Source organism: Ahaetulla prasina, chromosome 4 (genome assembly GCF_028640845.1).
Source record: "Ahaetulla prasina isolate Xishuangbanna chromosome 4, ASM2864084v1, whole genome shotgun sequence".
Classification (NCBI taxonomy): Eukaryota; Metazoa; Chordata; class Lepidosauria; order Squamata; family Colubridae; genus Ahaetulla; species Ahaetulla prasina.
In genome coordinates, this window is record NC_080542.1 from 48,472,658 (window position 1) to 48,485,227 (window position 12,570).

The following is a 12,570-nucleotide window of genomic DNA, read 5'->3' on the forward strand; positions in this document are numbered from 1 at the left end:
AAACAAAAAAAAACCCCTAGCAAATCACCCCATTATTATCTTAAAAATAATAATGCATAATAATAATAAGAGTTCCTTGCGCCTTTGGTGTTTAGTCATGCCCGCCATATGACCACAGAGACATCTTCAGCTTTGAAACGGAGATGAGCACCACCCCTAGAGTCGGGAATGACTAGTACATATGTGCAAAGAGAACATTTATTAATATTAATAGCATATCATTACATTAAAGGTAAAGGTAAAGGTTCCCCTCGCACATACGTGCTAGTTGTTGCCAACTCTGGGGGCGGTGCTCATCTCCGTTTCAAAGCCGAAGAGCCAGCGCTGTTCGAAGATGTCTCCGTGGTCATGTGGCTGGCATGACTCAACGCCAAAGGCGCACAGAACGCTGTTACCTTCCCACCAAACGTGGTCCCTGTTTTTTCTACTTACGTGCTTTTGAAACTGCTAGGTTGGCAGAAGCTGGGACAAGTAACGGGAGCACTAGGGATTCAAACCACTGAGCTGCTGACCTTTCGATCGACAAGCTCAACGTCCTAGCCCCTGAGCAACCACGTCCCCCTAGTATGATTAAACAGTACATTTTTGCAATATTCCCAAGTGGTTATATCCTGGGAAGAAATAATTAGGTATATTGATTTTTGTTATGATATTCCATATTTTAAAATATTGTTTTGAACTGTACACACTTGTGTACATTGAAACTGGTAACTGGTCAATGCCAATGGATTATTTATGCCATTCTTACAGCAATGGTAGCAGATAAATCCTTCAATACTACAAATATAAATTTATGAACCCATTTATTCAATGTTGCCTGTGTCAGATACAAGTAATCCAAACCACTCATGAAAAGTCTCAAGAGAAGCATAGCGTTAGTCACCTTTAATGCAAGTACCTAACCAGATGGACTACTTTTCCTTAGGGAAAGATCAGACAAGGCTTCAAGAATTCTGGGGAAGGTCAGGCCTAGTGCAACTTCCTGCAATGGAAGGACTCTAAGTTCGGCTCCACTCTTAACTCCTCCCTCTAGCTGGAGATTCCGCCGTACCTGTGATTTACGAAAAAAATGCTTATAGACATAGAAAATGTATGGACAATTACAATGAAATATGCTTAGCCTTTATTAATATTTATTGAGATTACCCAGCATCATGGGTTGAGGTATCTGCAGTGTGCACTTGGCCCTGGTGAGACAAGTGATGCTGTTATTGCCGTCTTGCAGTGCCTGGAGACTGTGATGGCCTCTATGGGGTACAACAGGTTTCAGCTGAACCCTTGGCAAGACCAAGGGACTTTGAAAGTATGGACTCCCAAAATCCAGGACTTTGACATATTTAATGCTGGCACTACTCCAACTTCACTCCTGGACTCCTAAGTCCTGCTCAAAGAGCAGGTGGCAGTCATGGCAAGAGAGCCTTTCCACAACTTCATGTTGTGCAGCAATTGTGGGCACTCCTGCATTAGGAGTCCTTGTGCTCACTCATTCAAACCTAGTCATCTCGTGGTTGGATTACTGCAATATGCTCTACATGGAGCGACCCTTGAAGAGCCTTTACAAACTACACCTGGTGCAGAATGCAGAGGCATGGGCAGTTCTTGGGGTCCCAAAAGTGGCCCATTTAACACCACTGCTCTGTGGTGCACTGGCTGCCAATTTACTTCTGGGTACAATTCAAGGTGTAGATAATCACATTTAAAGGCAGAGAAAGCAAGCTGCAGGCCCCCATTGGTTTTCCAGCTGCCAGGTATTCCGGCTGGCGGGGTCTAGGAGAAAATAGCTTCTGTCCTTTGGAACTCAACTCCCCCCTCCAGTGAGATTAGCTCCAACCAGCTTAACTTTCTATTATTTTCAAAATTGCTCAAAGACATTCTATACCTTAATTCTACACATATATACTTGATTCCCAACTATTTTGTATCAGCCTTAAGCATTCTACAGAATTGCAAAAAATCAAAAGGCTTAGATTTTGTCTACTGTGCCTTTTCGTATGTAGACCACCATGCTAGTAAAGCAGATTTAAAACAAAATCTAGAAACCTTTTAAAGCAAACTGCCCAATCACTGAATTGGTAATCTAGTTAACCCAAAAGCTAAACACTCCAGGAAGTGTTTTAAGACAAATAATTTTTTTCCCTTTTGAATTCAGTTTTGAAGTAAGTGAAGAAAATGTGTTTAAAAAGAACTATTTAAAAAATGCTGAAGCTGTTGCCAGGATTCTTTGATGATATTAATGAGAAAAATACATTATGTTCTTCATTCAAGAAACCACTACAGAGAAGCTAGCCCAGCTTAAGATGTGCCCAAAGAAGTTAATCCTCAGCTAAATGTATCCTATGACTCCACAGTTGCAAATATGCTGTATAAAGATCCTCATGAAACTTGGCAAGCCACTGAGCCAGACAGGATGAATCACCAGAGATGATTAGATATCTGAACTTTAAAATGCAGCATGCACAGCCTTGCAGCAACTGCTACAGGCCAGTTCTGAACAGAGTGTAGTGCTTCCTCTGCACCCACGCTTTCATACACAGCCTGCTGCTATTTAAATGTAACTTGAAAGAAAAAAAATGTGAACAACTAATGACTCATCCTGCAGTATATCTACAGTATCCTACACCTAAAGCATATACTGCCCTGCTACTAAGTCAAGGACTGGGAATGACTGTCAAACCTTATAAATGGGAAAACAGCCTTTTAATTTCTATAAACAAAATTAAAATCTCCAAAACAAAAACCCTGGCCAAGTTTTACTGCAGATTTATTGCAAACACTGTTACAGAAGTGTAATACTGGAAATGCTTTCAATACAAAATTGCCTTTTAAAAAGAAACTTCAGCTGGTGCGATATTGATTCAACTTGTGCCACTAAATGACTTTTACATATATTCTTTTGCTCTGACATTGGATACTTTTTGATTTTTAGATTTACATTTAAATATGCCAACGGAGAGTTGTGCAAAAGCCAGGAATTCATAGGGCAGAGCTGTCAGGTACATAGACAATAAATTTTGCTGAAACATCTGGGGAGAAAAGACAATGGTTTTGCAGTACACTAGTTAAAAGGGGAAATTTGCAACCCCAACAAAGACAGAAGTAATCAACTTTCTATGTCTTTATTGCCTTAGTATTCAACAAAGATAGTTCTCTACTTGGGCCAAATGTTTGAGAGCTTCTGAGCAAGTGGAAGTCAAACTGAGGTTTTATCAAGGAGCTTAGAATTTAAGCTTCAGAACTGTGAATGACATGAGACCACTTACTTGATGAATCATTACATTTTTATGAATTTGCCTAAGCTTTATAAAGTTCCAAAGGCTAATCTTTCTACTAGCCCACTAGTCACATTAGAATCCATTAATCACAAATGATTGACCCATGTTGATGGAATCCAAATTAAATAACTAGGAAACCTTATTTCATCAAATATTATGTTGCTAGCTATTCTGTGCTTTAAGGTCTCATCTATTTCAAGCCAGCCCAATTTTCTTATTCCTCTCAATTTATTCTTTCTTCACATATTATTTTGCAATTCAATATATAAAATATTTATTTTGCAAAACTTTGTTTTGCAATTTTATTCAGCATCTATTTGTTTCTGACCCTTTCTCTTCTTCATACTTTATAACTCAATCTTGGCATATTTAATTAAATTTTGTGTTCCTTCTTACATATATCATTATATGTTGTTATGGTGACAATAGGGGAAAAAAGAAGCATCATGTATATTCACCACCTAGAGTTATGTATAAAAATAATAAAGTCTAAAAATTAATTAATAATCATAATTCTCAATTCACCTCTTACATGGTAAAAGTGGGGAATTAATAATACATAAAATTATGGATGCGTTAGGAGAGTATATTTAATACTTCTGTTAATAGGCATAGTTTTTTCCTAAAATCCTATTTTTTTCCTAAAATTAAGATGAAAATACATTGTTGCAATGCCTCATATCTATTGATTTTTCTCATGTATTTCTATTACCAGTGCAGCTTTTGATTAATAACTAAGTAAAAAGGCATATTTAATTGCTTTCTGAAGGATAGACTATGTTTCTGAATCAATTGGAAGATCCAATCATGTTCAAAAAGAGCTGTACTACATTACTTGCTCTCAGGATGTCACATCTTGTGGCATGTGATAACCTCTGGCTTGTTTACTTCTTTAAGAATATCAGTTTCACTCAAAATAGATAGCCTGAGAATTAGTAAAAAAAAGTTTTCAATACAGGATTCAAGAGATCATATTCTTTCCATTCTTATTCTGCCATATTTCATACAGATATGGACATCACTTTTAATTACTCCTGATTTCTATTTCAAGGAATCCACCTCCTATAGTATTCTCCTTTTAGCCAGAAATGCAACTTGCCTACTCAAATTAGGTAGCTGCAAATATAAGTTCAAAGTTCAAAATTCTGATCCCGAATTTCTCTGATATTATTTAATAAATAAATTATTCCTTTGGCTGATAACTATATTATATGAACATGTCTGAGGGAAGTCAGAAAAGGTCTTCAGCTATAAACCTGAAACAGATACAATTATAAAAGGCACAATAAAGAAATATCTAAATAATCATAACCCAACTATCACAGTAGCAAAATACTTTGCAGCCAACAATGACTACAAGGAAAATCTGATTAAAGATGTTTACTGCACCAATTTCTTGTAGATATCTCTAAAAATGTTAGAGAATCTATATTTACACACACATTTACCCGCTCTCCCATCATGTAACCAAGGGCAAGAGCCATACTGTTTGATACCATGTATTTTATTATTATGGACGTTATAACTTATTAGTAGTAGTAGTAATATCTTTTAACACTATTGTATACAGTGATAATTTTGTCTATTGCTAATAATAAAGATGATGATGATGCTTTAGCAGTCTAAATCAGGGGTCTCCAACCTTGGCAAGACTTAAAGACTTCAACTCCCAGAGTTCCTCAGCCAGCAAAGATCTCTGGGAGTTGAAGTCCACAAGTCTTAAAGTTGCCAAGGTTGGAGACCCCTGGTATAAATAATCACGCAGGATAATACAGGTAGTCCTCAACTTATACATGCAGGATAATTGAACCCAAGATTTCTGTGGCTAAGCAAGAGAGTTGTTAACTGAATTTTGTTCCATTTTATAACTTTTCTTGACACAGTTGTTATATGAATCACTGCAGTTGTTAAGTTAGCAACACAGATGTTAAGTAAATCTGGCTTCCCCATTGACTTTGCTTGTCACAATGTCCCAAAAGATAACCACGTGACCCTGGGACCCTGCAACCCTCATGAATATGAGTCAGCTGCCAAGTGTCAGAATTTTGACCATGTGGATTCTGCAATGGTCATAAATGTGAAAAACGGTAAAAAGCAACTTTTTATAGTGCCATTAGAACTTTGAATGGTCACTAAATGAACTGTTGTAAGTTAAGGGCAACCTGTACCACACCAACTGCGAGGAAAAATGTTTAATAAAGGCTAATCTTGCTTCAGTATAATTCTGAAGAATCATGAAACGGGAACTTTTATTGTTAAAAACAATAAATTAATATAACAGGATGAGATAAGTCTGCTACAGCAAACAGGAAAGGTGGATCTTTGATTAAACTGGGGAAAAGCTCAATTACCACAAAGGAAGAGGAGGTTGTAATAGATGTCTCTTTTAATCATAAAGTGGTTTAATCCAATAAGTTTAAAATATTTTGAATCTCTTCACATCAGCTTACAGATGTGTATTAAATTGCAAATTCAACTGAGGAGTGGGAAATCCCTGTTTTATTTAACATATATAAAACTATATAAATATATATATTTATAAAAAAACTGGATTGGCAGGTAGAACTATACTAATAGCAGCCAAAAAATTGCCAGAAACTCCACAGAGATCCTAACCTCAGATCTGGGAACAGAGCCAGCCATTTATTGTTTATTTAAAAGCTTTGTATAACTGCCCATCTTAAACAACTCTGGGTGGCTCAGAAAACATTAATACCAGTAACTATTAAACAATTGAACAAAAATCAACAACAATCCTGAGCATTAATCATCCTGTTAGGATGCCTTGCCTCAAGCTCCAATTACTTCATTCTATTTCTTCTACTTTAGTTCATCTTCCCAAAGGCTAAAAGGGTGATGGTCCTGCCAAATTCCTGGAAGGAGAATATTCCATGAGTTCTTAAAGAGGTTTATGAAATACTTGAAGGGAGCGAACTATAGTTATCTTGGGAGGAAACGTATGCTTTCCAGATACTGTATCAATGTTGTCCATTGATGGCAATATTTAATAACAGGAACCCAAATCATATCCACTTTGCTCAATTTTACCAGATGAGTGGAAACTATTGGAAAAAAGTATTTCCTCAGATCTCTCCAGGAAGGGCTTTAAGGTAACAACCAGCATCTTGAATTTTACCTGGAAGTCAACCAGCAACCAATGCTATTCACAAAACTTTGGACATTAACCTGAAATATTCATTACTGCCTGCATCCCTGCATTTATGTACTTGTTGCAAGAAGTTGAGTTTAAGAATCTAGTACTGAAATCCTATATAAGAGGAAGATATTTTGTCACCTGTAAAAGATGAGGATGCACTTTGTTCTACAATAAAAAAGAATCAGGCTTATTTGGCTCTAACTTCTGTTAACTAGATTCACACTCCTCCTTTTACACAATCCTAATATTGTCTTCCAGCTATCTGGGCTAATTGCTTTGTTTTTTCTTCTTCCTTTCCTATCCTATACAACTGCCTTTTTTCCCCTTCATCTTTGTGAAGATGGGTTGGGTTGGGATGAGAGTAGGTGGTCTTGGAAATATGGAAAGAGAAACAAGGTGTCCAAGCAATGAAAGCAATTGTCGAGTCAGGATCACCAATTGCTGGAGGCTATAATCAACTTTATAATCATTAACAGCCAGATTTTCTTTTTGTCATCAGGACTCTTTAGCAGGCTGCAGACATCAGTTAGCTTTGGATGATAGCTAAGAACTAAGATTTTTCTTCATCTCTATAGCAGAAAGTAAATGATTATCTGATAAACCGTGTCAGTGAATTAAATGCAGGCACAATTTATGACCACAATTGAGAAATAAAAAATTTCTGTTACAAGAGAGAAATTTGCTAAGTGAGTTTTGTTCCATTTTACAACTTCTTACCACATTTGTTAAGTGAATCACTGCATATGTTAAATTAGTAGCACAGTTGCTAAGTGAATCTGGCTTTCCCATTGGCTTTGCTTGTTAGAAGGTCACAAAAGGGAGATGTCTCTGGGACAGTGCAACCGTCATAAATATTAGACAGTTGCCAAGCATATGAATTATGATAACCTGACTGTGGGGACATGGCAATGATCATAAGTGTGAAAAACGGTTATAAGTCACTTTTTCAGTGCTGTTGAGACTTCAAATGGTCACGAAATGAACTTTTGTAAATTGACGAGAATCTTACTGTCAGATATTTGTAAATAGAATTATAGTCTTTACCACTGAATTTACACTGTGGCTGCAATTACGTTGTACTAAACCATTGTATACTGAATAAGCCACAGCTGGTTGAATTTTGGCAACATACAAATCAAATGAATATTATAATTTATCATGCTATGTGAACTAGGCTTGAATGCCCATGTGATGCCAATCAAAATATCATTTTTCTGTTCCAATTCTGAAGCTGGGAAAGAGAGACCAAGATTCTGTTATGGCTGCCTTCTACAGGACAGTTTTCTTCTTTAAATATGAACCTACAAGAATGAAATAATCTCCTTCATACACAAAAGTTCTCTGCAAGTGAGGAATATCCTTACCCTTTTTTCAATTCTAGCTTGTGAGGACTTTTTTCCACAAATAACAAATACAATATCTGTCACCATTAGCAGAAATGTGGAACAGTGACCTAAGAAATCCATTGTTTTCTCTTCAAATCAATTTGTACAGAAACTGAAGACATTTTCTTGGTAGGCTTTTCGATATTTCAGAATTTTTTTTAATAATTACTTTCAAGAAGTTTTAATTAATGGCTTTTCCTGGTGGGGAGGGTTTACTCAAGTGGAACTCTTGTAAATGAAACTGGAGTTTGAGGTGTAAATGTCTTTATAAATATTAAATCTCTGGGCCTGGGGATAAATATGTTTATTATCTGAAAGCTTATCAGAAACTACTTTATTGGATCAAGGCAGATCATGGAGGAAGACAAAAAGACTTAACGAACTAGTCAAGATATGTGAAAGGAACCTGGGAATGTATTGTAATTGCAGTAAATAAATATGGTGCCTCTGAACTTTCAAGATAGGAATAATATATCATTGATATAATATATCAAGTGTGTGAGTGGGTATGTGTGCATGCGCATATGAATGAACACAAATATCAAGAAAAGTTAGCCTAATAAATACTGGGGCAGAAAGACACATATTAATTAGTTGTACAGGTTTTGTTGCCACATCTTGTTCTCTTAGTCTTCTAGATGACAGAATACAAATACTATTTTTATGACAAAATTACAACTTTATCCTATCAGCAGTATCCTTATAGTTTTTTAGATATAGTTCCTTTTATGCTATAACTGTTGATTTCATAGCCTGATTTTACTTTATATTCAATTAGAACAGAACACAACAGAATAACACAGTTGGAAGAGACCTTGTTGGTTTTCTAGTTGAATGCCCTGCTCAAACAAGGACACCCCATACCATTTCAGACAAATGGTTATCCAATCTCTTCATAATCAAAAATATTACCCACCCCCTATACAATATTGTATTCTTGTAACACATACAGGTAGTCCTTGACTTATAACAGTTCACTTAGTGGCCACTCAAAGTTACAACTGCACTGAAAAAAATAACTTATGACCATTTTTCATACTTGTGACCATTGCAGCATCCCCATGGTTATGTGATTTACATTTAGATGCTTGACAACCGATTCACATTTATGACGGTTGCAGTGTCCTGGGATCATGTGATCACCTTCTGACAAGCAAAGTCAATGGGGTTTCACTTAAACCAGATTCACTTAACAACCGTGTTACTAACAACTGCAGTGATTAACAAATGTGGCAAGAAAAGTTGTAAAATGGTGCAAAATTCACTTAGCAAATTTCTCACTTAGCAACATAACTTTTGGGCTCAATTGTGGTCATAAATTGAGGACTACCTATACAATGCATAGGCTCAGAGATCTCAAGATTCAAGAGCCTGACCCGGGACTAAGACTAGGTGAGAATCTGAATCTAAATGTCAACAATTGAGCCAATCCATCATTTGAAGCAGAAAACTCACACATCAACGTTAACTATAAAGGAGTTCGGTTCTTTGCTGGTTCCACCAAAACGAGACAGACAACGTTCAGAGAGACAATCTTCTAGTTGACAGTGCGACCACCAAAAAGGGCCATCGCGCACGTATAAAATGATTTTGCTGTATAAAACGGAAGGAGAAGCAGCGGGAAAATGAAAGTGTTAACGAATGAAATACGACTTTTATAACTCCCACACAGTACAATATCACGAACAGTTCTTTTTTTTTTTTTTTCGCGAGGAGGAACTTGCTAACGAAGATCAGACACAATTCAATACAGAAAAACTTGCGGGGGCGGAAGGCAGGCTACGGCATCGGGTTGCAGCAATTGCAACGTCTGGGAGTTTGGGAAAAAGAGGACCAAGAAAACAGCAAAACCTCTCGAAAGAAGCGGAAAGCGGGCCGATCCTCAGGCGCTCTTTACTTCCCTTCGCATTTTAACTCCTCCTCCCGGGGCGAAAGAAGCGGTCCGGCATTCCGGGCCGAAGTTAAAACGGGGCAGTGGGAAAGAAACTCTACGGGACAGACAGGCGAGGTAGAAGAACAAAGCGAGAGAGACCGAACAAATAAATAATAAAAATAAAAGGCTTGTCTGAAGAAGCCGTGTCGCTCCTCTTTCTCTCTCTCCACTCATTCCTGACAGCAGAAGCAGGGATCGGCCATAACCAGCCCTTTGGAAGGCGAGTGGGGGCGGCGCAGAGCAGAAACCCACCTGTCGGAGGGGGAAAAGGAGAAAGAGAAGCCGGCCGACCACTCGCAGCCTCCTCCGCAGTTCAGCCGGAGACTATGAAGAAAGTAAACGGCCACGGAGAGGGGGGAGGAGACAAGCGGTTACGCCCCCGCCTCGCCCGTCGCCCAATCACATCCTCTCATTAGCCTGAAACCCCGCCTCTTACGGTAGCTCCCGCTCGGCGGGGAAGGCCAATCCTCAAATCTTCTTGAGGAAGCCGCTCGACCATTCGCTTGTAAGAGCGGTTACGTACGTCACTCCCACAGAACCTCCTTGGCGTGGCCTGCCCCGCAAGTCCTCCCAATCCCGCCTCTTTTCGGACCGATGTCTGGAAGCGGCCGTGATTTCTTTTAAATCATTCGGGCTATAGAGAAATGTTAGCCTGCCTCCTGGTTTTCTTTTTTGGACTTTTTGGCCTTCTTCTTCCTCCTCCTCCTCCTCCTCCCTAAGCGGAAGTGAAAACTGGCTGTACACTTTTAAGGGAGAATATTAAGATGGCATGACGTGTCTATAACATCCATGTTAGAAACAATCACGCAGTGATGGTCTGTGTCATAGATCCTGAAAGAGAAAGCTAGAAGAAACAAAATAAGAGTATTGACACTTTGAAAATTTAATATTAGAGAAAACTAAAAATACCAAGGATAAGTAAACGAACAAATAGGTCATGTAACCAGTCGAGTCAGAGTTCTCACCTGAGGTGCAGATAATCCGGTCCAAAATTATATTTTGGACACATTACATGAAGACTTTGCTTTCTAGAGAAGTCCATTATGCTGGGAACAAAAGAAAGAAAAAGAAGAATAAGACCATCAGAAGTAAAAGTCAATTACAGCAATGATGGGTGTGCTGTTAAAACCTCTGAAGGGGCAAATTAGGGGCCGATCATCCAGGCTGTCTACCTGTAGGGTTGCTAAAAGTCAATGCAGACTTGACAGGAAATAATCAAGAGTTTTGCCTAGTTGTGATTTGTCAATATGCTCCTATTACAAAGTATCATATAAAGAAAATCATTCTTTTCCACATTGGTAAGTTGTGTTGTTGTTGTTGTTAGTTGCGAAGTCGTGTCCGACCCATCGCGACCCCATGGACAACATTCCTCCAGGCCTTGCTGTCCTCTACCATCCTCTGGAGTCCATTTAAACTCATGCCTACTGCTTCAGTGACTCCATCCAGCCACCTCGTTCTCTGTCGTCCCCTTCTTCTTTTCTCCTCAATCTTTCCCAGCATTAGGCTCTTCTCCAGTGAGTCCTTCCTTCTCATTAGGTGGCCAAAGTATTTCAGTTTCATCTTCAGGATCTGGCCTTCTAAAGAGCAGTCAGGGTTGATCTCTAGAACTGACTTGTTTGTTCGCCTTGCAGTCCAAGGGACTCGCAGGAGTCTTCTCCAGCACCAGAGTTCAAAGGCCTCAATTCTTTGGCGCTCAGCCTTTCTTATGGTCCATTTTTTTAACTTGTGTTAAAAACAGCCAATCAGAGCTGCAGCAGGACCTGAATTCTGTCTGCAAGACAAGTCTATTATCACTCATCTGCTTCCTATGCACCAATCTTTTCATAATTTCTGAAGACTTTTTTTTCAAGATACTGTAATGAAGGTATCTACCAGTGAATTTCATGTACCTATGGATGGCATTCACTTATTTTGGCTATCTCACATATTTCTTCTCCTCCCCAATCCCTAGCAAATAGGTTAGTTAGAATTAGGGTTAAGGTTATTGATTGATAGTTCCCTCTGCAAATTTTTGTACCCACAACCCTTCTAACTCATAGACACAGAATATAGAATATTAGAGTTGGAAGGGACCTTAGAGGTCTTCTACTCCAACTCACTGCTCAGGCAGGAGACTCTATCAGGGGTGTCAAACTCGCAGCCTGCGGGGCGGATGCATCATATGCTGCCCCAGCCCCCACCCAGTTTAGCAAAGGGGGGGGGAAAGTCCCGATATGTCACGTGATGCCGCCCTGATGACATCACTTTGACATCCCTGCTCTATATCATTTCAGATAAATGGTTGTCCAGTCTCTTTTTGAAAGTCTCCAGTGATGGAGCTCCCACAACTTCTGAAGGTAAGCTATTCCATTGGTTGATTGCTTTCACTGTTAGGAAATTTCTCGTTAGTTCTAGGTTGCTTCTCTCCAACAATCCATCCATTGTTTCTCGTTTTGCTTTTTGGTGATTTGGAAAATAGTTTGATCCCCTTATCCATGGAACACTGAGCCCCTCAAATATTGGAACACTGCTATCATGTCTTCCCTAGTTCTTCTTTTCATTACACTATCCAGTTCCTGTATCCATTCTTTGGATGTTTTGGCTTCCAGACCCCTTTTAATTGTTGCTTTTCTCTGCATTCTTTCCAGAGTCTCAACATCTTTTTTTTATATTGTAGTGATCAGAACTGGATGCAGTATTTCAAGTATTACTATGGCTTTGTAAAGTGGTACTAGAATGTCACGTGATATTGATTCTATCCCTGTTGGATAGAATGCAATGCAGTCTAGGATTGTATTGTCTTTTTTGGTGGCTGCCCACACTGTTGGCTCATATTTAAGTGAT

General features: G+C 38.6%; 1 protein-coding gene across 4 annotated transcripts in view; it reads right to left on the bottom strand.

The window, feature by feature from the left end:
• MAP3K14 (mitogen-activated protein kinase kinase kinase 14) overlaps nucleotides 1–10,090 on the bottom strand; it is a 58,164-nt gene extending 48,074 nt beyond the window's left edge. For 2 of the 4 annotated variants that reach the window (XM_058182222.1, XM_058182219.1), the window contains exon 1: nucleotides 10,000–10,090. The gene's annotated coding sequence lies outside the window, so the exon portion shown is untranslated. Of the gene's footprint in view, nucleotides 1–883; nucleotides 988–9,269; nucleotides 9,408–9,999 lie in introns of those variants that run through there. The other 2 variants (XM_058182220.1, XM_058182221.1) reach the window with 2 other exon arrangements.
• Nucleotides 10,091–12,570: the final 2,480 nt, after the last annotated feature.